The 15,324-nt window shown below is 42.8% G+C and overlaps 1 pseudogene; it reads left to right on the forward strand.

Moving 5' to 3' along the window:
• The first annotated feature begins 7,262 nt into the window (after window positions 1–7,262).
• Window positions 7,263–15,324, forward strand: part of LOC101141378 (zinc-activated ligand-gated ion channel-like) — a 44,147-nt pseudogene continuing 36,085 nt past the window's right edge.

Genomic DNA, 15,324 nt, shown 5'->3' on the forward strand with positions numbered 1-15,324 from the left:
AATGGATTCTGTCTAACATAGTCAAAAAAGAAAGTTGTGGGAAGGTTATTGGGTGACTTGTGGGATCATTGGAAAACTAGGGAACCTGGAGGGGAAATCACACAAGAGCCAAGGGAGGCTGGCAGCAGAAGATAGAACTGTGGTTACTTTCTAGCCCGGTTGCTGCCCCCGGGACCACCTCTACCACATGCTTGGGGCCACTGCTGCTAGAGCTTTCTCTGCTTCCACAGATAGTCTTGGACTGTCTCCCCCTGCCCCATATTACAAATCCTACTCAGAGCTTTCAAATGGCTAATGGCCATGCACTTGCTATCTAAGAGTGAGCAGAAGGAATACCCAGCCCCCTTTGGCTTCCACGGTGAGAAGTAGGGCTCTGCCTCCCTCTAAGATGTACATAATTGAGACTAATTCCAAGAGAAGGAGAGGGTTAGGGGCCTGGGCAGACATGAACAAACAAAAACGAGAAAGCAAAACCAGCAAATGTACACTACAAGGTAGCAATGTGCAATTATTTGTGTAAGACCCTAAGACGTAGGAAAAAGAACAAGGGACATATGCATTTGGGAAGCAGATATTAATTTGATTTCAAAATGTATTTCTTTCTTTCTTTCTTTCTTTCTTTCTTTCTTTCTTTCTTTTTTTTTTTTTTACGCAACATCTTGCTTTGTCACCCAGGCTGGAGTGCAGTGGGGTAATCTCGGCTCACTGCAACCTCCACCTCCAGGGTTCCAGGGATTCTCCTGCCTCAGCCTCCCATGTAGCTGGGACTACAGGCACGTGCCACCATGCCTGGCTAATTTTTTTGTATTTTTAGTAGAGACGGGGTTTCACCATGTTGGCCAGGCTGGTCTCTAACTCCTGACCTCAAGTGATCCACCTGCCTTGGCCTCCCAAAGTGTTGGGATTATGGGTGTGAGCCACCGCACCTGGCCCTCAAAATGTTTTTCTAATGAACACAATGAGGCTAACATAACTGAGCTGCTTTTGGTGGTAGTGAGTGTCTCATTCCTGGCAGAATGCAGGAGAGGGCTGGTGACTACTTGGTGAAAATTTTCCTCTGTAATAATACATTTATAGTCATAAACCATCTAATAAAAGACCAATGCATTTATCTCTAAGTTTTTGTTTCTAAATTACAACAGAGGAAGAGAATATTCTAGAAATTATCCTATGGATTTTAAACCCTGGACCTTAAAACAACTCACATATGCCTAGGTCCTAGGTGCAAGTGCGGAAAAAGCAATGACTGTCTTAAGGATGAGGGGTGGGTAAGCGAGCAGGTGGTGAGTGTGTGTTTTCTTCTTCCCCAGGAGTGTATGACACTACCTAAGCCAGGCATAGGCATATCCGAGGTGTGGAAAGTTTCAGACTATAAAATCGGTCCCTAAAACCTCCAACAGACTGGTAGATAGAAATGGGCTGGGGTAAGAGGAAAGGGAGAGAGAATACTTCTATTGCTCCTGATGCCAAGGACAGATTTTCCACCCTCCTCCTGCTTCCCCATCTTCCCACCCCGAAGGGAGACACTGGCAGCTAATTGCACCTGGCACCCATGGAGTGACACTTGGGGTCACTGATGTTTGGCCATGCCTCTGCCCAGTCTCTTTACTTTGTTTGCTTGGGTCAATTTCTTCTCTGTTGCCCATAAATATTTACAGCTCCTACATGCCCTTGCAAATTGGATTAATCTTAGCATATTTCTGGGACAGTGATGCCCCTGTCCAACCTTACTTCTAAGGAATAGGCAGAAGCTTTTTTTTTTCTTTTTACTGAGTGAAAAGAAAAAGGGGAGAAAGAGAGAGAGAGAGAATGACAGGGGAGAAATATGGGGGTGGGGTTGGAGGAAAGGGTGAAAAGAAGGGAAGAAGAAACAGAAGAAGGCAGGGAGAAAGGGAGAACAAATATGAAAATATTTTAAATGTTGGACAAATGTCAAAGGAAATATGTGTTCAATGTTTGGGGAGCAAATCAGGAAAATGGGACTTGCTCAGGGATAGTATCAGTGCTCAGGTCACGGTTGAGATTAGGATGGGTCTAGAAATAGATGGTACCATAATCTCAGTTCTAGAGAATGATGTCAATTACCTGAATCTTCCTCCATAGGTAAGAGAAGGAAAGAAATGTCTCACAGTCCTTAGGATATTCTGGAAGTAAAAGCACTGATAAAGAAGTTTCAGAGCAAGGTTATTAGTGTGAATAATTACCATAATCATTCAGGTTTTATTTAGATTCATATGGTATCTTCGGAAATGGAATTTTAAAGCAGTTGAACTGCCAGGCACTCCTTCCTTGCAAATTTCAAACTGCCTGAGGTTTCTATGTTTTCAGATATTTACCATTTTCTGTTAAAAAAAAATGCCTTCCCTGAAATGTTGACTGTTAGCGAAATTTATCTTTTCCTTCAGTCTTCACAGGAATGTAGGCGATTAGCCACGGAGCCCTTCTCTGTCTAGCATCAGGCATCAGACGCCCAGCTATACAGAGGCCATTTGAATGGAACTGCAGAATAATCTTCAGAAGAAAAAGCAAGCTCACATGAGTGGCAGCAGCCCATTGTGCTGAGTTAAAGACGCTGGAGAGAGTCTGGTTGGCGGTGGGGAGGTGTGGTGTTAATGACAATGATGGGGCCGTGGCTGGAGAAGTTAATGTCAGTCTAACAGACCCTGTGTGATTAGTATTCCTTATTACATCCTAATTAAAGACCCTTAACATCTTAAAATTTTAAGTATTTTTGTTTTGTTAGAAGCAGAAGACATTTAAATCCTTTAAACCCAAACACTATTGGGAACTCCAATATATAAAACCAATAATATCCAAAATTTATATAGCATTTTCTGTGTATGAGGTTTTATTTATACTAATGTATTTAATCTCCATAACCCTATAAAAAGTATTATTGTCATCTCTACTTACAGGTGTGGAAATTGAGTAACAGAAAAATTAACTTCCCAAGATAACACAGCTAGTAAATAGTAGAGCTGTGATTTGAAGCCAGGCAGTGAACTTCAGAAATCCTTTCTGTTGATGTGGGGAGTGGAGGACTCCAGACCCTGCCCATTTGGCCTTGCCTCCTCTCTTTTTACTCTAGAAAATACTGTGGCTCTATCAAATACAGCTCAAAAAGCTACTCATCCAGTTCAACTCTCTCCTTTGAAAGATGAAGATATTGAGACCCAGAGAGGTAAAGTGACTTCTCTAAAATCTCACAATTAGCAAAACAAGGTTATTTACATCTTGTTCGTTAGGTTAAAGACTCACCTGATTTTTCTCTCTCTACAAGCAGATTCTGCATATTTTCTGTTGAAAAAAAATTCCTTAAGGGTGTATAACGGCATCCTAAAGAGAGCTTAGATGGATGCAGGAATCTGATGAATGTCCAAAAGATCAAAGAGGAGCTTGGGGGAAAACCCAAAATTAACTCAATTATCTCTTGCACTTCCTCCTATTTGTTGTATGAAGCACAGAATAAGACTAGTGCAAAGGAGACCCAAGTCGTAAATTCTCATCATTCACTTATCCAGCAAATAATTATTCAGAGCCTACTATGTGTCATGAGTTGTACACACACAGGTACATACTGTGTGTCACATACTGGACACTGGGACACAGCAGAGAGTAAGTCAAGTCCCTGCCCTCATAGAGCTGTTGGATGACATAAATGAAAAAGTCCAGGGTGATTTCAGTCTTCAAGAGTGGTCTGATCAGGGCTCTGCTTTTTTCTCTCAGCCCTGGCTCTCCTCTGAGTACTAGCACCTGTGGAAGGACTACCTGACTCTACCTGGAGATGGTCTTTAGAGGGCTTTGAGCCAGTCTGTAGCCTGGCCAGCTACCTCACAGCTGTGTGTCATTGGCCACTGCAGACCAAGTGAGAGGATGGAGGACCTAGAACAAATCCATTGCTGTTTTGGAGATGTTCTTGTCTTCCTCACGATGAATTAGAGGATTAATTTTTTTTTAACTGTAACAATTTTAAGCTCTGTATCTCACTTCATGTTTATGTAGTGAGTACATGTTATATCTTTCATTTCTATGGAAGCATATAGGAAATTTTCAGGGACTGATAGCTTATGTTTCTGTTCATAAACTCACTGAGCGATGGTCTGTTACCATGGATGAAAACTCCAATACTTGATGATTTTTTTTCTTTTTTTTCTTTTTATTTTTGAGACAGGGTTTCACTTTGTCACCCAGGCTGGAGTTCAGTGGCACAGTCAGATCTCACTGCAATCTCAACCTCCTGTGCTCAAGCAATCCTCCTGCCTCAGCCTCCCAAGTAGCTGATTAGGCATGCACCACCACGCCTGGCTAATATTTTTGTATTTTTAGTAAAGACAGGGTTTCACCATGTTGCCTAGGTTGGTCTCAAACTCCTGAGCTCAGGTGGTCTGCCCACCTTGGCGTCCCAAAGTGTAAGCCACTGCACCTGGCCTGGGATTTTCAGATTCAGTTCTAGAGCATGCTGATGATACAAACTTTAGTAACAGAAATGTGGTGATTAATAATGTTATATTTTAATGTGGACTAAATTATATGTAATGATGTAATCATTTTAAAAATATTTCTTGAACCAGTTTTGTATTCGTTTGGAAGCTTTTGATTGCAAAGAACTGAAACTGAGTTCATGGTGGCTGAAGATAATGTTAAAGGTAATCTGTTGGGAGGCATAAATGGAAAAGTCCAGGGTGATTTCAATCTTCAGGAATGGTCTAATCAGAACTCTGATTCTTCACAGTTCTCTCATCTCTGGCTCTCCTCTGGGTGTTACCTTTATTTTCAGGCTGGCTTTTCTCCTGGTAGAAGAATGGCTGTCTTACTTTGCAGCTCATATTCACTCTCAGAAATTCTTCCTCCCTCTGGAAGAATTTATCCTCAAATCAGCAAACAAAGGTCTGTGCTTCACTCCTATTGAACCAGCTTAGGTCATGTGCCTTCTTTTTTAAACCAGTCACTGTGGATAGGAAATCAGGATCATACTCCTTGGAGTTGGAGGAGAGGTAGACAAACCCATACAAGCCGCAAAGCTGCTCTGCAATGGAGGGGAGGTGCGCAATGCTGGGAAGCAACACAATTCCACTTCAAAAAATACACTGTGCTAGGCTTTGAGGTTACCACAGTGGACAATCCAGTCTAGACAAACATGCATAAGCAGATCTTTAAAACATTCATGGCTGAGCACGGTGGCTCACACCTATAATCCCAGCACCTTGGGAGGCTGAGGCAGGCGGATCACGAGGTCGAGAGATGGAGACCATCCTGGCCAACATGGTGAAACCCCATCTCTACTAAAAATACAAAAATTAGCTGGGCGTGGTGGTACACACCTATAGTCCCAGCTACTCAGGAGGCTGAGACAGGAGAATCGTTGAACCCAGGAGGCGGAGGTTGCAGTGAGTAGAGATCGCGCAACTGCACTGCAGCCTGGTGACAAAGAGGGACTCTGTCTCAAAACAACAACAACAACAACAACAAATTCATAGCACAAGTTTGAGAGGGAGGGGGCACATGAGGTGGGGCAAAACTCCAAACTGTTGCTCTGATATTTCTAGAATGATTTCCTAGTTCACAGTGCACCATGAAGGAATTGCATTGGGAGTCAGAGGGCTTGTTTATTTACACCTCCAACAAATAGACTGTGTATGAGACAGAATTAGAGGAGGTTCACTATGAGAATTTATAAGCTTTCTATTTGATTCTGCTTTAGATTTTCAGTAGGAAGCAATTAAGCATCAATAATAGAATATATTTACATATTTGGGAAAATTGATCCAGGCGATTGCTTTGTGTCTTAAACCTAAGTCTTAAGCAGGCTGCTTTTGCCTGGGCATGGCAAAGGGAAGGAGAGTGTGAGAGTGTGCCGTGGAGCTATTTCTCTTGTTGTCTGGAAATGTTCTCTGCAGCACACTGTGTCTGTAGAGTTTACCAACTTGGCAGCAGGCAGGGGCGACAGGACAATCACTAGTGAGTCCACCGCAACAGTAGGGCTGGAAGTGGGATGAGAACTAAAGGGGGAATCCTGAAAATTCAGTTTCTCACGAGTATGCCTGGGGGTATGCAGGCGCTATCTATTCAGTAGGTACATGTTGTATACTTCATGGAAGCGTGCTCTCTTCCTGAAAATCTTTAAATTGCTGTCTGAGTAACACTTGTGAGCTGCATTTTGTAGATTTCTAAATTATATGCTGCTGTAGCATAAACAGTGATCTTTGTCTTATTCACAGTCTTAACAAAGACTCATAGAAAGACAGCACAAGAATTTTGATGCTCTAGGGTGATAATACCAAATCTTATTCAACGAGGCCTCATAGAAGTCAGTGCCCTGTCTCTAGTCCATCATTACTCCTGCTATGGCTGTTACTGCCAAGGCAGGCACACCAATTATTTATAAGCTCATTTTCAGATTCTTGGTCAACTCTGAGAGAACTATAAAGATGTGAAAAATTAGGTATTGAGGTTGAGCGGGAAAAAAAGAGTTATGCCAAATGTCCATTTTATAAAATTCCATTTAGAACAAATTGTGCATTTTTCCAATGAATCATCATTATAAAATTGGTAATTTGGTACAATGTTTCCATTTTACTAAGGGAAATAGTGGATCTCAGACGACTTGACAAAGGAGAAATCTTTTCAGAGAGGGGAACAGGGTTCCTTTCACTGCCTAGTGTCAGATCTTATAATCCCCCTAGTTAATAGAACTATGGATGTCCTCAAAGAAACAAAGGGATAGCATTCTGCCCTATTAAATGTGTTTCTGCATTAATCTAGGAATTGTTTGTTGATAACCAAATGCATAGCAACTATATTTAAATTTCAGAAAATTACAATGAGGTGTCTTTGAATAAAGACGAAGAAGAAAGAAAGGAACCGAAAGCTATTAAGTGGAGCTTCTAAAGTCATGGCTAGGTGCTATTTCAAAACAAACGTGTCAGCACCATCCCAGTTAAAGTAGATCAAACCTTCCAGTTTCTTCAGGAGTTGTACTTGGAATATGAAATGGGAATTTTGTTTAGGGTTTTTCAGGTGCGATGTTTTTTAAAAATTTTGCAAGTAATATTTTCAATGCAGTTGCTTTTGAACAGGGCAGTGGGGGAAGCCAAGTTAGGTTAACAGATCAACCATAGAAAATTCAATAGGGTCTTTTGCTAGGCGAGAGGGAGCCTGTGGCTTTGCCATGTGGTCGTGCGGCTCCACCGAGTTGCTTTGCCTGTTTTGCAGGGGTTTGTGGCGTGTGGATTCACTGACACTTTGGTGGCGGGAGGCTGACGATGGCTCTTCGGCGGGCTCAGCCGGCTTGGCACAGTCTCAGCTCTGGGAAGTCCACGCTGCTTTACAAAGAGCAGGTGGGCGAGAAAGCTCAACACTGCAGGGCAGATTGTGCAGCTGTGAGAGGTGGAATTCCCCTCAAAAGGATCGGCACTGCTTTGAAAATAAATTCATCATTAAATAGAAGGATTTCTGAAGCAGTAGACGAACACAGGGCTTGATTGGTTTCAAATTAACTCTTTGTACTCATCTTTCATTCATCCTTTAAGAGAATGTCTCTGCTTTTTCCAGAGAGGTAACACAAATAATCCTTGACATCTTTTCGAGGAGGAGAGTGGTTCGCTGGAGCACTTATGCCCCTGCATCTGCTTTCCATTCCCCCTGCATCTTGCTGCGCTCAAGCGTGGCAGGGAGGGACCCTCACTGCAATTCAGGCGCTCTGTTGTGCTTCATGTTCAGTATTTTTTTTAAAGTGGGATTTGCTTTTCCCTGAAAGGAGAGTCTAGGCTTACGCTGAAGGTTAGAGGGAAGGGTGGCATTTTCCTCTCCCCTTTCCGTGTCATCCCCTCTTTCTAGGTCAGGGTCTGCACTCCTCCCTTGGCCTCCCTCTCCCTCCTCCCTAGGAGCTAAGAATGGCCTTGCTTCTGTTCTTGCTGCTAATTTACAGCCTTTTCTCTCCCCGTGGAAAATATCTGCTAACACCGTTTTCTCTGAGGGAGACTATTTATATATCTGTTAAAAGTGTCTTTCGTCCATAAATCCCATAAACAATTAAATGCGTAGCATGATAGCCTGTGGAAACCTTTCTGGCTACTTAAGTGAAGTTTCCTAATCCTTTTCTACAGCAACCCAGACCCAAGCGCCGTGGCCCATTCATCTGCTGTTGCTCCTCAAGCACTTTGATCTCGGGGCTTCATTACAGCTCATTTCAGCATTAAGGATGATCTGAATTCATGAGCTCTTCTCTTCCTAATAAGTGCCATTCATATCCATCCTCAGGAGCGACCACAGCTCACGGGAAACTGGTTCAAACCACACGTGAAAGAATAATGGACTAGCTTCAAACACAAGTGAAAAATGGGGTTTTTATTAACCAAATGAACCTTTGAATAAAATGCTTCGTTAAATAGAGGATTCTCATTTTCAGGGCACTGTTAAATCTACCAGTTGCCATGCTGAGATTGGTAAGTGTGATTATTTCATTTTTTTTTTCCAGGTGGATACCCTGAGGTGGAGAAGAGACTGAATATGCCCACTGCATCCAAAGCAAGGCTGGAGCTGACTTGAGCTTATTTGGCTTCATAAAGCTTGAACACCATAGAGCTTTTATATGTCTTTCCTGTTCGATTACTCTGGATAGAGTGTGCTACTCCTAACACAAAGCAAAACCAAACCAAAAAACAAACCTCTCTTTTTCATTTCCTTAAAGAAAAAAGAAATTTAATTTGGATTCAGATAATACCCTTATAACTTCTAAGGCAGTCAAGCAAGGAGGGGAACAGATAATTAGGAGATGATGGGAGCCAGCACAAAGCCAAATGGAAGAAAACAGGCACACAGTAAGGCGGCAAAAGCCACCACCTAATCCATTAACAGCCTGCACTATAATTACGCTTGGCTCTGGCATTAAACTGGTGAAAGCACAAAGGAGACACTATTAAAGTCTTAATTCCCGCAAAAGGAAGCTCATCCTGTGTAACAGCAAGTACTGTGCACCAAAGCGGCACCTAAATGAGCATTATGGCAAATTCTAATTTAGCACTTAGTAGGAGCATTCCACAAAATTGCAAAAATAAAGAGGAAGAAAGCTGAACGTGGTAATTCATGCCTGTAGTCCCAGCTACTCAGGAGGCTGAGGCAGGAGGATTGCCTGAGCCCAAGAGTTTGAGGCTAGCCTGGACAACATAGCAAGACTTTCATCTCTACACAAAATTAAAAATTAGCTGGATGTGGTGGCATGTACCTGTAGCACCAGCTGGTCGAGAGGCTGAGACAAGAAGATTGCTTGAGCCCAGGAGTTCAAAGTCAGCCTGGGCAACATAGCGAGACCCTGTTTCTCAAAAATAATTAGAAAAATAAATAAAGGAGAAGAAAAGACTAGGTGGTGTTTCGTTAAAAGCAGTTCTTGCTGTTGCTCTATGGGTTCACTTTCTCCCCAACCCCCAACCTTCTCAACCTTTCTCCAACCTCTCCAGCCCTCCCCAGCCCTCCCCAGCCTGTGTCTCTGCCCTCCCCAACCCCTCATCGTCAGATGGTTTTAAGCATGTGGCTTCCTGAAAGCTGTGGGTCAGGAGGTAGCAGCAGGCCAAGTCTTCCTCTTTTGGCAGAAGGAGGAGCAGTGTGAGGTGCAAGTGGGCAGAGGCAGAGACTGAAAGTTCTTAAGGAGAGCAGGTGTGAGGCCACAGGAAGCTCCACCAGGCACCTGGCTGCACAGTGACTTTGCAGTGACAGTGCTTCAGCCTCCTTCCACGGGACCGCAGGATTCAAAATGGCATCACCTCCACTTCTGTCAATACACCCGCAAGAGGGCTAGCATTCAAATTAATGGCAGGGAGAAGATCTGCAGGACCCCCCTTACTGAGCCTTTCAATTAAGCATACTGATTAGATCTTAGATTTCCTTACCACATAAAAAGACGAAGAGTTTGCTAATGCGAGTGGTTTTTTTCCCCATTTTGACCCAGCCCGATGTTTTTAATTTTGCTGTACTGGGTAACCAAGTACCGATGCCCCACTGCTGCTGGAGCAGATGCAGGACACACGGGATGCTCCTTCTACCCGAGCCCTTCTCCAGGGTCAGGCCTGAGAAGTAGCACGACCTCTGCATGTTGTATTTGTCTCTGCCCATGAGGCAGTTTCAAAGGGATTACCATCAGTCCCCCTGAGAAGGGGCCATCACCTCCCTACAGTTGGCTCTTACTTCCCGCCCTGTGGACTGAAGCAGGCAGGTGGGTCAGGATTTGTACATAGTTGTTCTAGTCGTAAGTTAAGGCGTAAACAATTCCCCTTTTTACAACTGGTGAAAGAAAGAATATCAAGACATTTATGTGTCTTTCAAGACAATTACTGGAACAAACTTACTTCTCTTTCTCTCTGTGTAAGTCTTACAATGAGACTGCTTGCCAGGACATTTTCGGGCTAAATTCATGTCCCTAGGGGGCAGATGTCTTAGAAACAGAGTTGTTGCTGTGCCAAATATCAGCCCAATGCCTTAGAGTACAAACAAATGACCTCGGTCCTGAATAGAAAATCAATGTTAATAGTCAAGCTTTTTAACAGTCACTCCAAGGCCTAAATGGTTTGGTTTGATTCTACACAATTTACATGTAAAACTAATTACCAGAACTCTCTTATTTTTGCTATGTTGACTTGGCATAGGACACCTAAATAATTGGTCATTTAAATTGGCCACAACAGGCTAAGAAAGTCTTGGGAGTGATGGGACGAATATACCCATGTCTTTGGAACTCATGATGTTGTAGGTATGCTACAAAAAACTGGAAGGACCATTTTTGTCCAGTTGCTTCTGATTCCATCACAGAGAAACCATCGCAATTTGCCACGTATTTCTCCATCTTCTTTTGACTTTTGCATAATAAATGTACTGAGCGCAAGAGGTGAGGTGGGTCGGTATTATTATCAGAATTTTAGAGATGAGGAAACTGCAACACAGAGATCAACTTAGCCATGGCTATGGAAACGAACTCATATCCGACACCTCCTAACGGCCAGCCCTAAGAAAATAGTGGTTAGGAATGGAAGTTCTGCAGTCGGGCTGCTTTACGTAAAATGCTGGCCTTTGTGTACTTAAAAAGGACAAGCTAGTCATTGTACCTCTTTGATGCTCAGTTTCCTCCTCCACAAAATGAGAGTATACTAGAACTATCTCATCAGACTGTTGTAAGGGTTAAAGGAGATAAGGATGTGAACCTCTTAGCACAGTCAGTTTAATACATAGTGAAGAGAATATCCAATAACTTTATTATTGTTGTTGTTACTCTGAGTACTACTACTACTGCTACTACTGATGAGGAAACTGAAGGTCAGACATTTGAGGGACTTCCATAAGGAAAGCCACACAGAAACAGACCACAGCAAGGCCATTTTTCTCCTAGCTTTTGAACTCATTCCCTCGTAAGAACTCTTATTTCTTTTCCAAACACAAGTATGAATTTCCTCTGAACATCGTTGTTATTCAATTTAGTCTGTTTTCTAAGAATATATATATTTTAAAGCAGGATTAGCTTGCAGAAGCACTCAAATGGAGAGCTGGTTGGAGGATTCATTCTAATACTGATTCTAACATAAAATTTAATACAGCTGAATGCATCAAAGTACAAGGGCTCTGTTTAGTTGGGTACCAAATAGTTCCAGCAAGATATTTTTACAAAGGGACACTCAAGCCGAAGCAACTTCAATCGCCCTAAAATATTATACCATTTGAAAATGAGTAGTCAGATTTGCCAGCAAACATGTCTGTAATCCTAAATCCATCACTTTAGTGGTGCTCATAGAACAAGGTCCAGATTTACTTTCCACTTGGTGTTCGTTCTGTTCATTAATTATATTCATATCTGCTTCTTTGAAGTTATTGAGACTATTGGAAAATGTAAAAGAAAGCTGTATTGATTTCAGTCTTATTATCATTCCATCTTTATTTCCTTCATCTATGAACTCTCAGGCATGTTGAGTGACATGTGGTGGTGGGTATAGTATGTCAGGCATGGTGTAGGGCATTATCAACAGAGCCCAGGCGTCTCCAGATCTGGAGGGTTTAGATTTAGAGTGTCTGGATTGTATTCTACTAAAATCTCCACAGCCTTTCCTTTCAAAATCAATTTCAGTTGTCAAAAAAAAGGGGTGGGGGTGAGTCACTTTGAAATCATATAGCTTATGATTATCATCTTTTTTTAAAGCTTATTACTATAATTTTTCTCCCAAGGGAGCTGAGTTGATTTATAACCCCACCCTTCTTATCTCAACATGTGGCGGAGTTCAGAAGAGAATTAAAATTGGGGGATTTTTTCCCTCCAGGGAAAACTGATAGGCCATACCCCAACCTCATTTTCAAGTTCACTAGGAACTTTTTAGCCCCTCGAATTTAGTTTAAAAATGCACATACAGCAAATAAATTCATATCTCTCCCCAAATTCACATATTTGCCCTGGGTGCTTTAGAAATAAGGCCTATGAAGAGTCTTCACAACCGTGGACTGTAAACTCCACAACATTGCAAAATACACTTGGTAGAATACAACCTCATTGACAGCAAAGACTCTTTTTTCTTTTAACAATTTCAACTTTCATTTTAGATTGAGGAGGTACACGTGGAGGTTTGTGACTTGGGTATATTGCATGATGCTGAGAACTGGGGTGTGATTGAACCTATCACACAGGTGGTAAGCATAGTACCTAATAGGTAGTAAGCATAGCACCTAATAGGCAGTGAGCATAGTACCTAATAGGTAGCGAGCATTGTACCTAATAGGTAGTGAGCATAGTACCTAAGAGGTAGTGAGCACAGCACCTAATAGGTAGTGAGCATAGTACATAATAGGTAGTGAGCATTGTGCCTAATAGGTAGTGAGCATAGTACCTAATCGGTAGTGAGCATTGTACCTCATGGGTAGCCGCCAGTGTCTAATGTTCCCATTTTTATGTCCATGTGTACCCGATGTTTAGCTCCCACTTATTAGTGAGAACGTGCAGTATTTGATTTTTTGTTTGTTTGTTCCTGAAAGCAGGGATTCTTACCTGAGTTGTTCACTGTTGTATCCCAAGCACCTAGAACGGTGTCTGGCTCATAGCAGGTAATCAATACATATTTGGAAAATAAGTGAACGAATGGGGGAAATAAGAGAAAGTTGTAGTTAAGAGCCAGGGCTCTGGGATCAGAGACAGACAGACCCGAGTTCAAATGATAACCTGCCACTCATAAGCTTAGTGACCTTGCTCAGCCTGCGTAGCTGCAGCACCCTCATCTGGAAAATGGGCCTAAGAAGGGGGCCCACTGTTTCAGATTGCATGAGTCCACACAAGGAGAAGACTTATGGGCTTTTGAGAACATAAATTCTCAATACCTGGCTCATGTTCTTCTTCTTCTTGTGATTCTTCCAGATTGGTTTTGAAGGCCCCCTTAAATCCAAATATTAGCAGTTCATGAAGCATAACCTGTCTTCCAAAACTGTGCTTCACATCAACACCTAGGAAGTGACCCTCACCCTCAGTGAGGGATGAGTCCCCTGTCTCACTCAGCATGTTGGCAGTGGTGGGAGCAGCCTGTTCTGAGTCTCTGGGCCAGGTTTCATATCACTCCTGAACTAAGGTCTGTGTCACGTCATCCCAGGCACAGTAAAGAGAGAGGAAGAAACTATTTTCAGCTTGAATGACTGATGACCTGGGATTATTATTCTTTGGGTTCCAGGACACAGTGCTCTTATTATTTACAGAGAGCTTTCATTTATTTTTTCAATGTTGAAAGCTCATGCCAGTACGGTCGTCTGAAACCTCATGGCAGCATATATAGGAGATGATCATATTCCATTCTTGGTTCCTTTAAACAGGGTGCTACTGTTGCAGAAAGGAAGTTCCAGAGGTAACTATTCCCCTGTGACTCTAATGTGGTCAGCGGAACTGTCTTATGCAAAGTAGGCTTTGAAAAGGCTTTTGCTGGCTGAAATGTAGGAGCTGCCATTCCCAGCTGCTTGTTTGTCCATCCTGGCCAGCATCCTGCTTCTCACCAGTGCCAACAGCTGATATGCCAGAAGAAGACAGATCTTTCCTTGAGCTCCCTTCTCATGAACCAAAAGAAGCATCCTTCTCCTACCTCTTAGGCCTTTTACGAATAGACTCAGGAGTGACTTGTGTGTATGGTGAAAATTGAACGCAGAAAACCACTGTAGCACACATGTGCTGGGAATGGCAATCAAAGTTTCCAGGAGGGTCTGACGATCTGGTTTGATGGGTTCAGGGGATGAAAAATCAATTGCTTAACAGGGGTGAATTGGGTTTCATAAGGAGGGAAGAGGGCAGTTGTAAGGCAAAAATACCTGGGGAGGGGTAGAGACCGAAGCAAATCTCCAAGTGAATGTTTTGTCCAGAGGGGACAGCCACTATTCAATTCTAACTGATGTTAGGTGTGATTCAAGCCCAGTGTTGCCAGATTTTTTTTTTCTTTCTAGAGAAGGCAACAACCTTTTTTTTCTGTGAAATCTCTGAAACTGTAAATATTTGCAACATATTTATTATTTTTAAGCCATTTGTAGACCAAAGAAAACATATCTCTGGGCCTTCAGATTTCCCTGCAATAAACATTCACTCTACAATTATTTGCTGAGTACCTACGATGTGCCTGGCACTGTTTCAGGAGCCAGCAGATATAAAAATGCAAAAGACATGGATCGTGTTTTCAAATCCTTTGTTAAGCAAAGGAGAGAGACAGAAGCAGAAGCAGAAGCACATGTAATAATAAGTGCTGGAATGGAACTAAAGGCTATACATCCACAGTAAAGGAAAGGGCAATCTCAGTTTCTGAGACTGGAGGTCTGGAATCACAAGAAGGGTTTTATCTCCTAGAGAGGTGGTTGCGGGGAAGGCATCAGGGAGAGAGGAAACAGCATTGCCAAAGGCATGCAGGGGAACACTGCGCAGCACATGCGAAAACCAGGAGTGACCCTGTGGGGCTGCTGTGCAGGGCAAGTGGCAGGTGGGGAGGCTGGCTCTGAAAAGCCCCCACCTCCAGGCACCTTGCATTCTCCAGATCTTTGTTTTAACTGGTGGTGCCTGACTTTTCTGGGTCTCAGATTGATCCAAGAATGGCAGAATACACTTCCATTTACCTCCGACACTCTCTGTGGAGTGTGACAGCTGAGGATCCAGGCACCATGGCAGTCTAAAAGTCTGCTGGGGACCCCAGCATGGATATACTCTCCTTTATCCATGGCCGGCACACATCTGCAGCCACTCTGTCTTGATTCACTGTCTGCACCTCTCATCCCATTGTAACTGTATCCGTTCAGCATCTGGGTGCTTCAATACCTATCCATACTCAGCATCTGTTTACAGTT

The sequence above is a fragment of the Gorilla gorilla genome, chromosome 3 (assembly GCF_029281585.2).
Source record: "Gorilla gorilla gorilla isolate KB3781 chromosome 3, NHGRI_mGorGor1-v2.1_pri, whole genome shotgun sequence".
Classification (NCBI taxonomy): Eukaryota; Metazoa; Chordata; class Mammalia; order Primates; family Hominidae; genus Gorilla; species Gorilla gorilla.